The following is a 15,292-nucleotide window of genomic DNA, read 5'->3' on the forward strand; positions in this document are numbered from 1 at the left end:
ATTCCATTTATTACTATTCAAAAACGATTTTTTAAATTTATATTGTCAATCTAACATTTATAGATGAATATCTCTTGAGAACACCTGTCATACCAGATTTTAAATTAACTTTACTGGGTAATCACACTTTGCGATAAAAGGAGATGCGATACACAGAAAATGAGCTAATAAACCGAGCTCGGCGCCATCTTGGAACAATCGCATGTCACATCTCATCTTGTATAATATTGTCAATAATCGCCTACCTTTAGTTGTCTTCATCAGAAAGCACTTCCAGGAATCCCAGGTCCACAACAGATGTATTTTCGGTCGAAAAAGTCCATCATTTATGTTCCATTAGCTTTCTGTTGTTAGCGCGTCTGAATGCTGTATCCAAATACTCTGCCGGGCGCGGCACAGCCGTTTCGAAATAAAACTTTTTTTCCCATTTAGGTTCGTTCAAACATGTCAAACGTTGTAAAACATTAATCTTCAGGGCCTGTAACACCAAGAGAGCCAATAAGGCTGAGTTCATCTCATGCTATGCTACCCTCCAGTCCCTAGACTTCCTGGCGCTGACGGAAACATGGATTACCACAGATAACACTGCTACTCCTACTGCTCTCTCTTCGTCTGCCCACGTGTTCTCGCATACCCCTAGAGCATCGAGCCAGCGGGGTGGTGGCACTGGAATCCTCATCTCTCCCAAGTGGACATTCTCTCTTTCTCCCCTGACCCATCTGTCTATCTCCTCATTTGAATTCCATGCTGTCACAGTTACCAGCCCTTTCAAGCTTAACATCCTTATCATTTATCGCCCTCCAGGTTCCCTTGGAGAGTTCATCAATGAGCTTGACGCCTTGATAAGTTCCTTTCCTGAGGATGGCTCACCTCTCACAGTTCTGGGTGACTTTAACCTCCCCACGTCTACCTTTGACTCATTCCTCTCTGCCTCCTTCTTTCCACTCCTCTCCTCTTTTGACCTCACCCTCTCACCTTCCCCCCCTACTCACAAGGCAGGCAATACGCTTGACCTTATCTTTACTAGATGCTGTTCTTCCACTAATCTCATTGCAACTCCCCTCCAAATCTCCGACCACTACCTTGTATCCTTTTCCCTCTTGCTCTCATCCAACACTTCTCACTCTGCCCCTACTCGGATGGTATTGCGCCGTCCCAACCTTCGCTCTCTCTCTCCCGCTACTCTCTCCTCTTCCATCCTATCATCTCTTCCCTCTGCTCAAACCTTCTCCAACCTATCTCCTGATTCTGCCTCCTCAACCCTCCTCTCCTCCCTTTCTGCATCCTTTGATTTTCTCTGTCCCCTATCCTCCAGGCCGGCTCGGTCCTCCCCTCCTGCTCCGTGGCTCGACGACTCACTACGAGCTCACAGAACAGGGCTCCGGGCAGCCGAGCGGAAATGGAGGAAAACTCGCCTCCCTGCATGACCTGGCATCCTTTCACTCCCTCCTCTCTACATTCTCCTCTTCTGTCTCTGCTGCTAAAGCCACTTTCTACCACTCTAAATTCCAAGCATCTGCCTCTAACCCTAGGAAGCTCTTTGCTACCTTCTCCTCCCTCCTGAATCCTCCTCCCCCTCCCCCCCCCTCCTCCCTCTCTGCGGATGACTTCGTCAACCATTTTGAAATGAAGGTTGACGATATCCGATCCTCGTTTGCTAAGTCAAACGACACCGCTGGTCCTGCTCACACTGCCCTACCCTGTGCTTTGACATCTTTCTCCCCTCTCTCTCCAGATGAAATCTCGCGTCTTGTGACGGCCGGCCGCCCAACAACCTGCCCACTTGACCCTATCCCCTCCTCTCTTCTCCAGACCATTTCCAGAGACCTTCTCCCCTTCCTCACCTCGCTCATCAACTCATCCTTGACCGCTGGCTACGTCCCTTCCGTCTTCAAGAGAGCGAGAGTTGCACCCCTTCTGAAAAAACCTACACTCGATCCCTCCGATGTCAACAACTACAGACCAGTATCCCTTCTTTCTTTTCTCTCCAAAACTCTTGAACGTGCCGTCCTTGGCCAGCTCTCCTGCTATCTCTCTCGATCCTAATCAGTCAGGTTTCAAGACTGGGCATTCAACTGAGACTGCTCTTCTCTGTGTCACGGAGGCTCTCCGCACTGCTAAAGCTAACTCTCTCTCCTCTGCTCTCATCCTTCTAGACCTATCTGCTGCCTTTGATACTGTGAACCATCAGATCCTCCTCTCCACCCTCTCCGAGTTGGGCATCTCCGGCGCGGCCCACGCTTGGATTGCGTCCTACCTGACAGGTCGCTCCTACCAGGTGGCGTGGCGAGAATCTGTCTCCGCACCATGCGCACTCACCACTGGTGTCCCCCAGGGCTCTGTTCTAGGCCCTCTCCTATTCTCGCTATACACCAAGTCACTTGGCTCTGTCATATCCTCACATGGTCTCTCCTATCATTGCTATGCAGACGACACACAATTAATCTTCTCCTTTCCCCCTTCTGATAACCAGGCGGCGAATCGCATCTCTGCATGTCTGTCAGACATATCAGTGTGGATGACGGATCACCAGCTCAAGCTGAACCTCGGCAAGATGGAGCTGCTCTTCCTCCCGGGGAAGGACTGCCCGTTCCATGATCTCGCCATCACGGTTGACAACTCCCTTGTGTCCTCCTCCCAGAGTGCTAAGAACCTTGGCGTGATCCTGGACAACACCCTGTCGTTCTCCACTAACATCAAGGCGGTGACCCGATCCTGTAGGTTCATGCTCTACAACATTCGTAGAGTACGACCCTGCCTCACACAGGAAGCGGCGCAGGTCCTAATCCAGGCACTTGTCATCTCCCGTCTGGATTACTGCAACTCGCTGTTGGCTGGGCTCCCTGCCTGTGCCATTAAACCCCTACAACTCATCCAGAACGCCGCAGCCCGTCTGGTGTTCAACCTTCCCAAGTTCTCTCACGTCACCCCGCTCCTCCGCTCTCTCCACTGGCTTCCAGTTGAAGCTCGCATCCGCTACAAGACCATGGTGATTGCCTACGGAGCTGTGAAGGGAACGGCACCTCCATACCTTCAGGCTCTGATCAGGCCCTACACCCAAACAAGGGCACTGCGTTCATCCACCTCTGGCCTGCTGGCCCCCCTACCTCTGAGGAAGCACAGTTCCCGCTCAGCCCAGTCAAAACTGTTCGCTGCTCAGGCACCCCAATGGTGGAACAAGCTCCCTCACGACGCCAGGACAGCGGAGTCAATCACCACCTTCCGGAGACACCTGAAACCCCACCTCTTTAAGGAATACCTAGGATAGGATAAAGTAATCCTTCTAACCCCCCCCTTAAAAGATTTAGATGCACTATTGTAAAGTGGTTGTTCCACTGGATATCATAAGGTAAATGCACCAATTTGTAAGTCGCTCTGGATAAGAGCGTCTGCTAAATGACTTAAATGTAAAATGTAATGTAAAATGTAATAAGATTCGAGGGGGATGATTTCATTGTGTTTCAAACCGTTTCCAAAGGTGGGGGTAGACATGGCCGCCGGCGTCATAATGGTGATGGCCCATCCCCTGTGACCAATTTCCAACGCGTCTCATTCACTGAGTTTCGACTGTATAAGGCTCAAACCACTGTGAAAAGACTGGCGACATCTAGTGGAAGCAATAGGAAGTGCTCACTGAACCATTGTTAACGGTGTGATTAATAGGGAAAGATGAGAAGTCGAGTCCACAATTCTGAATTCCACTTCCTGTTTCAATCGGTCTCGGGGTTTTGACTGCCATAGGAGTTCTGTTATACTCACAGACACCATTCAAACAGTTTTAGAAACTTTAGGGTGTTTTCTATCCATATATAATAAGTATATGCATGTCCTAGCTTCTGAGTTTGATTAGTAGGCCGTTGAAAATGGGAATGAATTTTTTTCAAAATGCGCTGTGGCGCCCCCTATCCTAGGGTATCCTCAAGAGGTATTAACACACGTTTGCTAAAACTACATCTCAGATACTCAAAACAGAACAGTGTGACAATTTCTCCAAACCCCACAGACATCTTGCAAAATGAAACACAATCAATCAAAATCACTCCCTGCTCAAAATGAAATTGCAAACAAATGAGACACACACACCTCAAATGAATCTAACTTAGTGACAACCGAGATCACACTAATGTGACATATTCAAAACACTAGTATCAGAACCTATTTCAGTGTAAAGACTAAGATTTTGTTATTACACTGTATAGTACATTGTTTGTCTGTACAGTGGGCACGACAAAGCCTATTCCCCCTCAGGAAACTAAAAAGATTTGGCATGGGTCCTGAGATCCTCAAAAGGTTCTACAGCTGCAACATCGAGAGCATCCTGACCGGTTGCATCACTGCCTGGTACGGCAATTGCTCGGCCTCCGACCGCAAGGCACTTCAGAGGGTAGTGTGTACGGCCCAGTACATCACTGGGTGCCTGCCATCCAGGACCTCTACACCAGGCGGTGTCAGAGGAAAGCCCTGAAAATTGTCAAAGACCCCAGCCACCCCAGTCATAGACTGTTCTCTCTACTACCGCATGGCAAGCGGTACCGGAGTGCCAAGTCTAGGACAAAATGGCTTCTCAACAGTTTTTACCCCCAAGCCACAAGACTCCTGAACAGGTAACCAAATGGTTACCCGGACTATTTGCATTGTGTGCCCTCCCCCTGCCCCCCCTGCTACTCTCTGTTTATCTTATATGCATAGTCACTTTAACTATACATTCATGTACATACTACCTCAATTGTCCCGACCAACCAGTGCTCCCGCACATTGGCTAACCGGGCTATCTGCATTGTGTCCCACCACCCGCCAACCCCTCTTTTTACGCTACTGCTACTCTCTGTTCATCATATATGCATAGTCACTTTAACCATACCCACATGTACATACTACCTCAATAGGCCTGACTAACCGGTGTCTGTATATAGCCTTGCTACTCTTATTTTCAAATGCCTTTTTACTGTTGTTTTATTTCTTTACTTACCTACACACACACACACACACGCACACACACACACACACACACACACACACACACACACACACCTTTTTTTCGCACTATTGGTTAGAGCCTGTAAGTAAGCATTTCACTGTAAGGTCTGAATACCTGTTGTATTCGGCGCACGTGACAAATAAACTTTGATTTGTACTCAAAAAAGGAACACGAATGCAAAAATTATTTTCATCGACATCTCCTTGGCCAGACAGTGTGGGAAATATCTTCTGGCATGACGCATCCATTTTTGCCCATTCTTCAAGGCATAACTGCTCCAGCTCATTCAAGTTGGATGGGTTCCGCTGGTGTACAGCATTAAGTCATACCACAGATTCTCAATTGGATTGAGGTCTGGACTTTGACTAGGCCATTCCAAGACATTTAAAATGTTTCCCCTAAACCACTCAAGTGTTGCTTTAGCAGTATGCTTAGGGTCATTGTTCTGCTGGAAGGTGAACTACCTTTCCAGTCTCAAATCTCTGGAAGCCTGAAACAGGTTTTCCTCAAGAATTTCCCTGTATTTATCGCCATTCCTTCAATTCTGAGCAGCTTCCCAGTCCCTGCCGATGAAAAACAGCATGATGCTGACACCACCATGCTTCACTGTGGGGATGGCGTTCTCGGGGTGATGAGAAGGTGATGAGAGGTGTTTCCCCTTAACATAGACATAGAGTTTTTCTTGATGGCCAAAAAGCTCAATTTTATTATAATTCTAATCTGACCAGAGTACTTTCTTCCATATGTTTGGGGAGTCTCCCACATGCCTTTTGGCGAGCACTAAACATGTTTGCCTATTTTTTTTGAGAAGCAATGGCTTTTTTCTGGCCACTCTTCCTTAAAGCCCAGCTCTGTGGAGTGTACGGCTTAAAGTGGGCCTATGGGCTGTCATGACTTTGCCCTGTTGGGTGAGGGTGTGACGGAGAAGTCCGCTGCAGGTAGCATTTGGTACACTAACACACACACACATTCCTCACGCCTCCCTGCTCCGTTATCAGCTATGTTAACAATGTGGGTCGACACACAAGTTAACGTCCCTATCTTAGTACATACATTTCACACTTACCTCCCGTCAGTAACAGGTTATGGTATAAGCAATATACAGACAAGTGTTCATGTTTAATTTAAGCAACGTTTATAATACTTATCAATGTTATGGATGAGCGCGTTGTTTGTTTGGTTCTGTTCCTCTCTCCATCTCTGTAGCTTCCGGGTATGCTGGGATAAGGACCTGAGCTAAGGCAATCGGGCTGACTTTGTAGTGCCTGTCCCGAATGGCTCGTTAATGTAAATGGGTATATTGAAAGACACTATGTCAGTAGTGATGTAATTTTGTAAATGTTATATTAGGATATTGTGTCATGAAAAACGTGTTGCAATGTATATACTTTAGTATGTTTAGCTAAATGGAAAATGTAGGCTTTGAATAGGTAATTGCTTAAGTAATTAGTGCTGATTATGTTCTGATGGGAGGGGCTTCCCCTACAAAAGGAGTTTCTCTTTCAGTTCAATGGGGGAACCATTTTGGATTGAGCTGTTGATGGGGCAGCATTGTTTTAAGCTGTCCCCATAATGGATACTTTGGATGGCAGTACTGTTGTTTTTCTTCCAGATTCACTGTAAATAAACACCCTTGCACAGAAGTACTTTTGATTCACTCTGTAAATAAACACCCTTGCACAGAAGTACTTTTTATTTGATAGAGGTTAGGTTTTTTAGCCTTCTGGCCTACTCTACATGACAGAGGGTTATAACCCCCCCACCCCACCACTGGTTTATGACCTATCATAAGTACTGAAACTCTCTCTCCACTCTACAGAATGGACTTTTGGAAAGCCCTTTTGTTACCACAGAGAAAGACTCTACGGGATGCTAACATCAGAAAGTTGAACAATGAGACAATATTCCTGTAATGGAAGGGTCCTTAGTACTTAAAGAATATGATGTCAGATCAGTCATTGTTACTGATGATAGGACGACAGAATTGTATCTTTGAAAGTCTACACATTCTAGTTATCAGATTTACATCAAAATGTTGCAAAACTTGTGATTAAACAAGCTATTTGTGAGAAGATAAAATGTGATTTTAGCTTCTAAATGAGAGAATTGGTTCATAAGTAAACTTATGCTCAATCAGTAACCCCACCCACGGGAGCACAGACATTGGATAGAAGGGTGAAACACGCCCCTTCTCCTCCCCAGTACAAAAGCCCCCCGTAACACTCATTAACGTTTAGTTACAGAAATGTGAGGACTGCTGTCCGAACGTTTAGAAGGGCAAATTTCTCTGCTCTGGTTGAAAAAGATTGTCATGTAAGGCATTCAGGAAATGAAGGAGATGGGCAGTGTTGTATGGTCCAAGGATGGCGTGGCAGTGGAGGACCCAATTGTGGCTCATAGCTGCGCACATGGTGTCATTTCCCCCGTGCTGGCCAGGTACCTCAATGATGGCGCGTTGACCAATGATGTTCCTTCCTCTCCTCCTCGTCTTTGCTAAATTGAATCCAGCCTCATCTATGAATGTGAGTTCCTGGGGGATAGGACTTGCATCCAACTCCATGATTCTCTGAAATGACAGTAAATACTGTAATTGCTGTATAGTAAAGTTCACTGGCAACATCAATGAGTCTAATGTTTAAAGAGTGTAATAATACTACATTGCTTACTTGCACATTTGTACCATTTATCCTTCACTCTTTGGGAATTCCTTTCAAATGGGACTCTGTAGATTTGCTTCATCCAGAGTTGGTGTTTCTTAAGGATGGGGCTATGGTTGATAAGCTCACTCTGTTATGGCAGGGTTATCATTAACTCCTTGCGGATCATTGGGACGCTACCGTCCCACCTGGCCAACATCCGGTGAAATTGCAGAGCGCCAAATACAAATGACAAAAATCGTAATATTAAACAGTCATGAAAATACAAGTGTTATATATCAGTTAAAATCTTAACTTCTTGTTAATCCAGCCACTTTGTCAGATTTCAAAAAGGCTTTATGGCGAAAGCACACCATGCGATTATCTGAGGACAGCACCCCGCACACAAAAGCATTACATACATTTCCAACCAAGCAGAGGCGTCACGAAAGTCAGAAATAGCAATAAAATAAATGACTTACCTTTGAAGATCTTCATCTGGTTGCATTCACAAGGGTCCCAGCTACATAAAAAATGGCCCTTTTGTTCGATAAAGTCCTTCTTTATATCCCAAAAAAGTAAGTTGCATTGGCGCAGTTGACTCAGTAATCCACCGGTTTCCTTCGTTCAAAATGCATACAAATGAATCCCGTAAATTACCAATAAACTTCTTCCAAACATATCAAACAACGTTCCTAATCAATCCTCAGGTACCCTAACATGTAAATAAACAATAAAACTTAAGACAGAGAATACCGGAGACCATTACCGGAGATAAATAACGAAGTACACGCCCTCACCAGAACACACAACAAACACTACAGCCAAAATGAGAGCCACTTAGAAAAACTACACATTTTTGCTCATTTTTCAAAAAACAAGCCTGAAACTCTTTCTAAAGACTGTTGACATCTAGTGGAAGCCCTAGGAACTGCAATCGGGGAGGTCTTCCTTTTATATTCTCATTCCCAGCCATTGTAATCAGTGGTGAGCTGAAGAAAAATAAATCTGGATGGATTGTCCTCTGGTTTCCGCCGCCATATCAGTTCTGTTATACTCACAGACATTACTTTAACAGCTTTGGAAACTTTAGAGTGTTTTCTATCCAATACTACCAATTATATGCATATCCTAGCTTCTGGGCCTGAGTAACAGACAGTTTAGTTTGGGCACCTCATTCATCCAAACTTCCAAATACTGCCCCCTAGCACAAAGAAGTTAATCTGTTGGATTTCCCGCAGTCTTATGGTATTATTTTCAACTACAATTTGCACAATAGCAGCCTCCTGTTCGTCTGTAAATAGACACATTCTACCACGTACGTTCTACAAAAACAAAGTAGCATGCAGTACAGTAAACACTACAGTATACAAGATAAACATTACAAAGTCATATAGCTCCAAATTTCATACATACAGTAATACATGAAACATTTACTTTTTCGCCTTACAGTATGTATTGGAAATTAGGTCATGCTTTATGTTGTACTACTGTCAAGTAGTAAAAGTAGTAGGTGGGTCCAATGTCTGCAGTACATACCTATTCTCATTTTGGAATGTCCGGATGATGATGAATGCTACGGTAAAGTGGCTCAGATTGGGCAGAACTCTCTGCCCAGCCTCAAGGTCAAACCATGGTGGACCACATGGTCCACCACAGTCGCCACAAATTTAATCAGAGATTACTCTCCTTGATCTACCACCTCAATTTATACCCCCACCTCAACTTCTACCTCTCTCTGCCAAGTTTGCTTCCATTGTTCTCCAAACACAGGAGTACTGACTTGTGGACTTTTTATCCATACCAAAGGTCTGATTGCAATGTGAACATTTATGCAATTAGTGTTTGCACATGTGAAGAGAAAGTGATCAATTGGTAATTCAGTTTATCTTGTTGAACAGTGTTGCTTTTCATTTGCACACAAGAGATTTTAGTTGTGAAGGTTGTACCAATGGTAGAGAATTGTGTGTTGTGTTTTGCCAAAAGGTTGTTATAGAATTGCAATCTGAGTGTGAAGCAAAACATGTGCCAGTAGTATTGCAGATTTTGTAACGTATGTCTTCAGGTAGAGAGGACCAAGGCGCAGCGGGTTGCGTGTTCATCATTATATTTATTCAATAAATGTAAACACGGAAAAACAATAAACAAAGAAATGACGACAGGAAACAGTTTAGCAGGCTATACACATAACAGCAGTGCTAAAGACAACTACCCACAATTAACAAACAAAACACATCCCTATATATAGGACTCTCAATCAAAGGCAACTACAAACACCTGCCTTCAATTGAGAGTCCAACACCCAATTACCTAACATAGAAAATACTAAACTAGAAAGAACATAGAAATACAAAAACATAGAACATAACCCAAAACCCGGAAATAATAAATCAAACACCCTTCTAAACAAACCACCACCCCGAACCACATAAAACAAATACCCTCTGCCACGTCCTGACCAAACTACAATCACAAATAACCCCTATACTGGTCAGGACATGACAGTACCCCCCCTAAAGGTGCAGACCCCGGATGCACCTAAAAAAAAAAAAAAAAAAAAAATAACTAAAGGGAGGGAAGGGAAGGTGGCTGCCATCAACGACGGCACCTGTGCTACACCCCCCCCTCCCCAACCCACCTATACTGGAGGTGGCTCAGGTGCGGGATGTGGACCCCGCTCCACCCTTGGCTTAGCCCACTTAGGTGGGCTAAGCCTGATGCGTGGGCCATCTCCCCTGGTTCTGGACAGTGGGCCGTCTCCCCTGCTTCCGGACAGTCTGGACGAGGCACTGTTGCCGGACACTCTGGACGAGGCACTGTTGCCGGACACTCTGGACGAGGCACTGTTGCCGGACACTCTGGACGAGGCACTGTTGCCGGACACTCTGGACGAGGCACTGTTGCCGGATACTCAGGCCTGGTCTGATGCACTGGAAGCCTGATGCGTGGGGCTGGTACTGGACGTGCCAGCCTGGAGACACGCACCTCAGGGCTAATGCGGGGAGCAGGAACCGGCCGAGTTAGAGTGGGCTGACGCACTGGAAGCTTGATGCGTGGTGCTGGTACTGGACGTGCCAGCCTGGAGACACGCACCTCAAGGCTAGTGCGTGTAGCGGGAAACATTGGACCGTAGAGGCGCACTGGCGGTCTCGAGCGCAGGACTGGCATCACCCCTACTGGCTGGATGCCCACTTTCCCCTGACACATGCGGGGCGCTGGTACTGTGCATACCGGCCTGAAAATAACTGGCCTCGTCACAGCACCCATCACCCCAAAGCACGGGACCTGTCCAGTCAATGGTCGTTTGGAAAAAACACGGGGATTTGGCTTGGGACTTAATCCTCACCCAGCCAAACTACCCGTGTGCCCCCCCCAAAAAAAATTATTGGGGCTGCCTCTCATGCTCTACCTGCCTCCCAGGCAGGTTATCACTGTGGTCCAATAATTGTTCCCATGTCCAGTCAATTCTAGACTCCAATACCTCCAGCGACCAGGATGCCATCTCCTCCCGAGCACGTTGCTTCCTCCACTCCAGGTGCTGCTCCCTATAGTCCACCCGTAATTCCCTTTGCTCCTTTCTCCGCTGCTTGGTCCATTTTTGGTGGGTAGTTCTGTAACGTCTGTCTTCAGGTAGAGAGGACCAAGGCGCAGCGGGTTGCGTGCTCATCATTATATTTATTCAATAAATGTAAACACGGAAAAACAATAAACAAAGAAACGACCACAGGAAACAGTTTAGCAGGCTATACACATAACAGCAGTGCTAAAGACAACTACCCACAATTAACAAACAAAACACATCCCTATATATAGGACTCTCAATCAAAGGCAACTACAAACACCTGCCTTCAATTGAGAGTCCAACACCCAATTACCTAACATAGAAAATACTAAACTAGAAAGAACATAGAAATACAAAAACATAGAACATAACCCAAAACCCGGAAATAATAAATCGAACACCCTTCTAAACAAACCACCACCCCGAACCACATAAAACAAATACCCTCTGCCACGTCCTGACCAAACTACAATCACAAATAACCCCTATACTGGTCAGGACGTGACAGATTTGGTGTCTGGTTGTACTAAATGAGTTACAGGTTTGGGTCATTGGGCCTCATGGGCCAGTTTAAGTGTGTAAACAATTGGGAAAAATGGTAAAGAATGGGATTAAGCCAATGGCTCAGATGGAACTATCCAATGATGGTATTTGGTTACATGGTAAGCCAAACACAATTTCAATATGACTTGTGTAACACAGTAAAAGTTCAAGCTAGAGTCCTTAATTGAAAAAATAGCAAACTTCCCCCACCTCTGTTTTGGTTAAACTGAGGGATGGGCCTTCAGAAATGTAACCACTCTCCAATTCATAGACATAGCTATGGATGCAAGGACTGACTATCTGTGATAGCAAAATGTAAAGTTAACTATGTTTTGAGGCTAGAGTTTGTTTACATTGCCGTTAAACAAGCTGTTGGGTTCTGATGAGGTACGACAGTTGAACTAAGCTCATGAGGTATATTTTATTTATGTTCTTCGAGTATCCATGGGTGTATAACATTTAATTTATAAGTCCAAAAATGGGTGTAGCCTTAAAGCTAGAATCGTTAGTTGCTATCTTACAAACTAATGTAGCGTTCAACCTAAAAATGAGTAACAGATCCATGGTCACATTTTGAGGTTACTGTAACTATACATTTCTTCTTATGTAATAATAGCAATTCAAAAAGTGTGCATATTCAAGATAGGATGCGCATAGATCGTCGCAGGTCTGTGTTTATCTTCACAATTGTTGTAATAATCTGCGCGGAATCTCGGCATTAATCACCTGCACCGTTTACTTTTAATGGAATCTTAACCGCAATCTAGGTCATTTGGTTTTGCTATTAGAAGAAGCACAGTGACAACGCATTAATCTGTATAAATAAATAAAAAATGATCTAAACTTGTATTCCCATTTACGCATTTCCCATTTGGGTGACAACGAAATCAAAAATCGTTTTTTTCCATTGGAATTTGGTTGTGCTTTTAGATGATTGAAAGCGTAGTGATAACTAAATTTTGGCTGTCTTTTTGAGTGGGTGAATATAGGTTGTGTTCTCATTGGTCAATGTCTCAATCAAAAATGACCCAATTATGCACTTTGAAATGACCTTGTCAGATGCACAGCAAGCCTGCCTGATAATTAGCACTTTAATCGTCTTATGCGTATGATACATTTCTCTGCAGAAGCAGTTGGAGGAGAATCAGCAGAAATCCCATCAGAGAAACCAGGAGAGAGAGAAGAGATGCAGGAGCTCAGACAGGCTGTGGTCTCTCTGAAGGTTAATGTTTTCCCTATACCCATCATGAGGTTGCTACAGCCTATGAATGAAAGTGGGTCGAGAGAATTTGAGTAATCAAGTTGACAGACAGTGACACAGTCAATACCGCCTTGCACACTCTTGCCTGCATCTAGATGATCTATAGCGTAATCATTAGTCCAACAGTTGCAAAGGAGAGTTTATATTGGACAAATTCAGGTATTTTTATCCCCTTTTCATTCCGTTTGCCACTGTTTTAGAAATGTTTTTCCAACAGAATCGGCAGAATGAATACACCCCTTATTACAAGCAAACACAGTTCACTTTCATAGCAGCCACATACAAAGAGCATGATCACTTTGCTCATTGTATAATTCCTTTTCACATCTACTCCCTCTCCGCATCTCACCTTTTCCCTTCAGTTGTGGACTTCAGTGCACAACACATCAGCCATCTGTGACCAGGCAAAAAAAGAACCGCTAACCACTACACACAGCCTACATCGTTGTCACCATATTAGCTAATGTCATAGTCAACATAGCTACTAGAACTAACGTGTCAGTAAACCCGCTACAATCATGCAGTGCAGTGTAATGTCTGCAAGCAGTTTAGCAGTTACACCAGCGGGCCCTGGTGGCAATAAATGTAAGATGCACTATGCAGAAATCGCTCTGCCATTTCTTGGTTGATAAAATTCTAATAGTTTGCCTTATTTCAGTTTGTGACAAAACAAGCAAGTATAGTGCAGATAATCATTGTACCATCTAAACCACTGTGAAATATATTTACCATAACCAAAATGTATTTTCAGCTGTTTGAAGCTGGTGTACAAAGACAAAAGTAAGACACTAAAACACAACTTAAGACCAGGAAGCATAGAAATAGCACACATAGAACAGATATACCGCTTAGACTTGCTTTTGATGAGAATGACAGATCAATAACTTCCATTTCTATGTACATTTGGTCGGGTCGCCCAAAATGTGACATATTGCAGCTTTAATAAAACCGCAAGCTTCCCCCTAACATCAGGACAAGCGGAGTCCCTGCCCATCTTCTGAAAACTTCTGACAACCTATCTCTTTAAGATGATCTTAAATAAACACCACATCGCACGCCCCACCCCCTGCCCCGCGATTACCTGCATTTGTCTTTTCCTACTAGCACTGACTTTGCTGATAACTTCTTTATTGAGGGAAAATGTACTTACTACAACATGTGATATATGGTTGTCTCACTTACCTATCTTAAAATTAATACACTAACTCGGGATGGAGTGAAATGACTAAATGACTAAAATGTAATGTACTACTCGTGTCTACTCTACTGAACTAAACTCTACCATACCATATTGTACTGTACTCTACTGTGATGTGCTGTCCAAACTTGTGAAACATAGACGTCTATGATTGGTTCAGACTTGGACCAGGCTGGACTGACCAATTTGGGTCGTGTTCCCCTGCTCAGACGTTGCATGCATCAACCAATGTTTGCGTGCAACGTCATCGACTGTGCCGTCTAGCACCAGATTGCTATAACATAAACGTATGATGTGATTAGCTGAAACGTAAAGTTCTATCCAGGTGTTGTAAGATCTGGAATGCGTCAGCAACGTCTGAGCAAGGGGACACGATCTGTCTTGTTTGGGACGGAGCTCATTATAATAATACCCACCCAGTGTGCTTAGCGAGTGTTCATTTTTTAAGTTTACATTTTGGGCTTTTAGCAGACGCTCTTATCCAGAGCGATTTAGTCTGTGTATTCAACTAAGGTAGATAAACAACCAAATCACTCTCATAGCAAGAAAAATATTTCTGTAACTGCTAGCGAGACAACAGGACGTATGGTCCATCTCTAAAGGTATAGAGGCATGCATGCAGGTCAAAACCAAACAGAAGTATAAAAGCTTAGCAAACATTATACAAACAATACTCACTGTTGAATGGACTCACACATCACTCATCAACTTGACTAGGCCATCTCTGCTGCCGAAGTCTATACCCATTATTTCCCACTCTCTTTTGGAAACTCACCTGGCTGACGCACAAGAAAAGGTCGCAAGGGAGGTGATTGGCCAACATACGGGAGCAGAGATTGGATGACTGGCAGTGGCTTGTCAATAAATTACCTTAAAAGGCAATTGGCCTTTTTGACACGCTTTATTTGTGCTAGCTTACATTGGATCCCAGCACAGCAAATCAACTACTGCTTCTGTCTGAGGGAAACAAAGGTGAGCAGAAGTGATAAGGTTCAGCCTTATCCTTACCATCAACAGATTTAGCCACTGGTGTTTTGTAGAGGGTCTGGAGCCTGCTACTGGGAGGTAAGAGTGGAGCGGGGATGGCATTGATGTAGCCGTCTCATATAAAGGG

The sequence above is a fragment of the Salmo salar genome, chromosome ssa16, assembly GCF_905237065.1.
Source record: "Salmo salar chromosome ssa16, Ssal_v3.1, whole genome shotgun sequence".
NCBI lineage: Eukaryota > Metazoa > Chordata > Actinopteri > Salmoniformes > Salmonidae > Salmo > Salmo salar.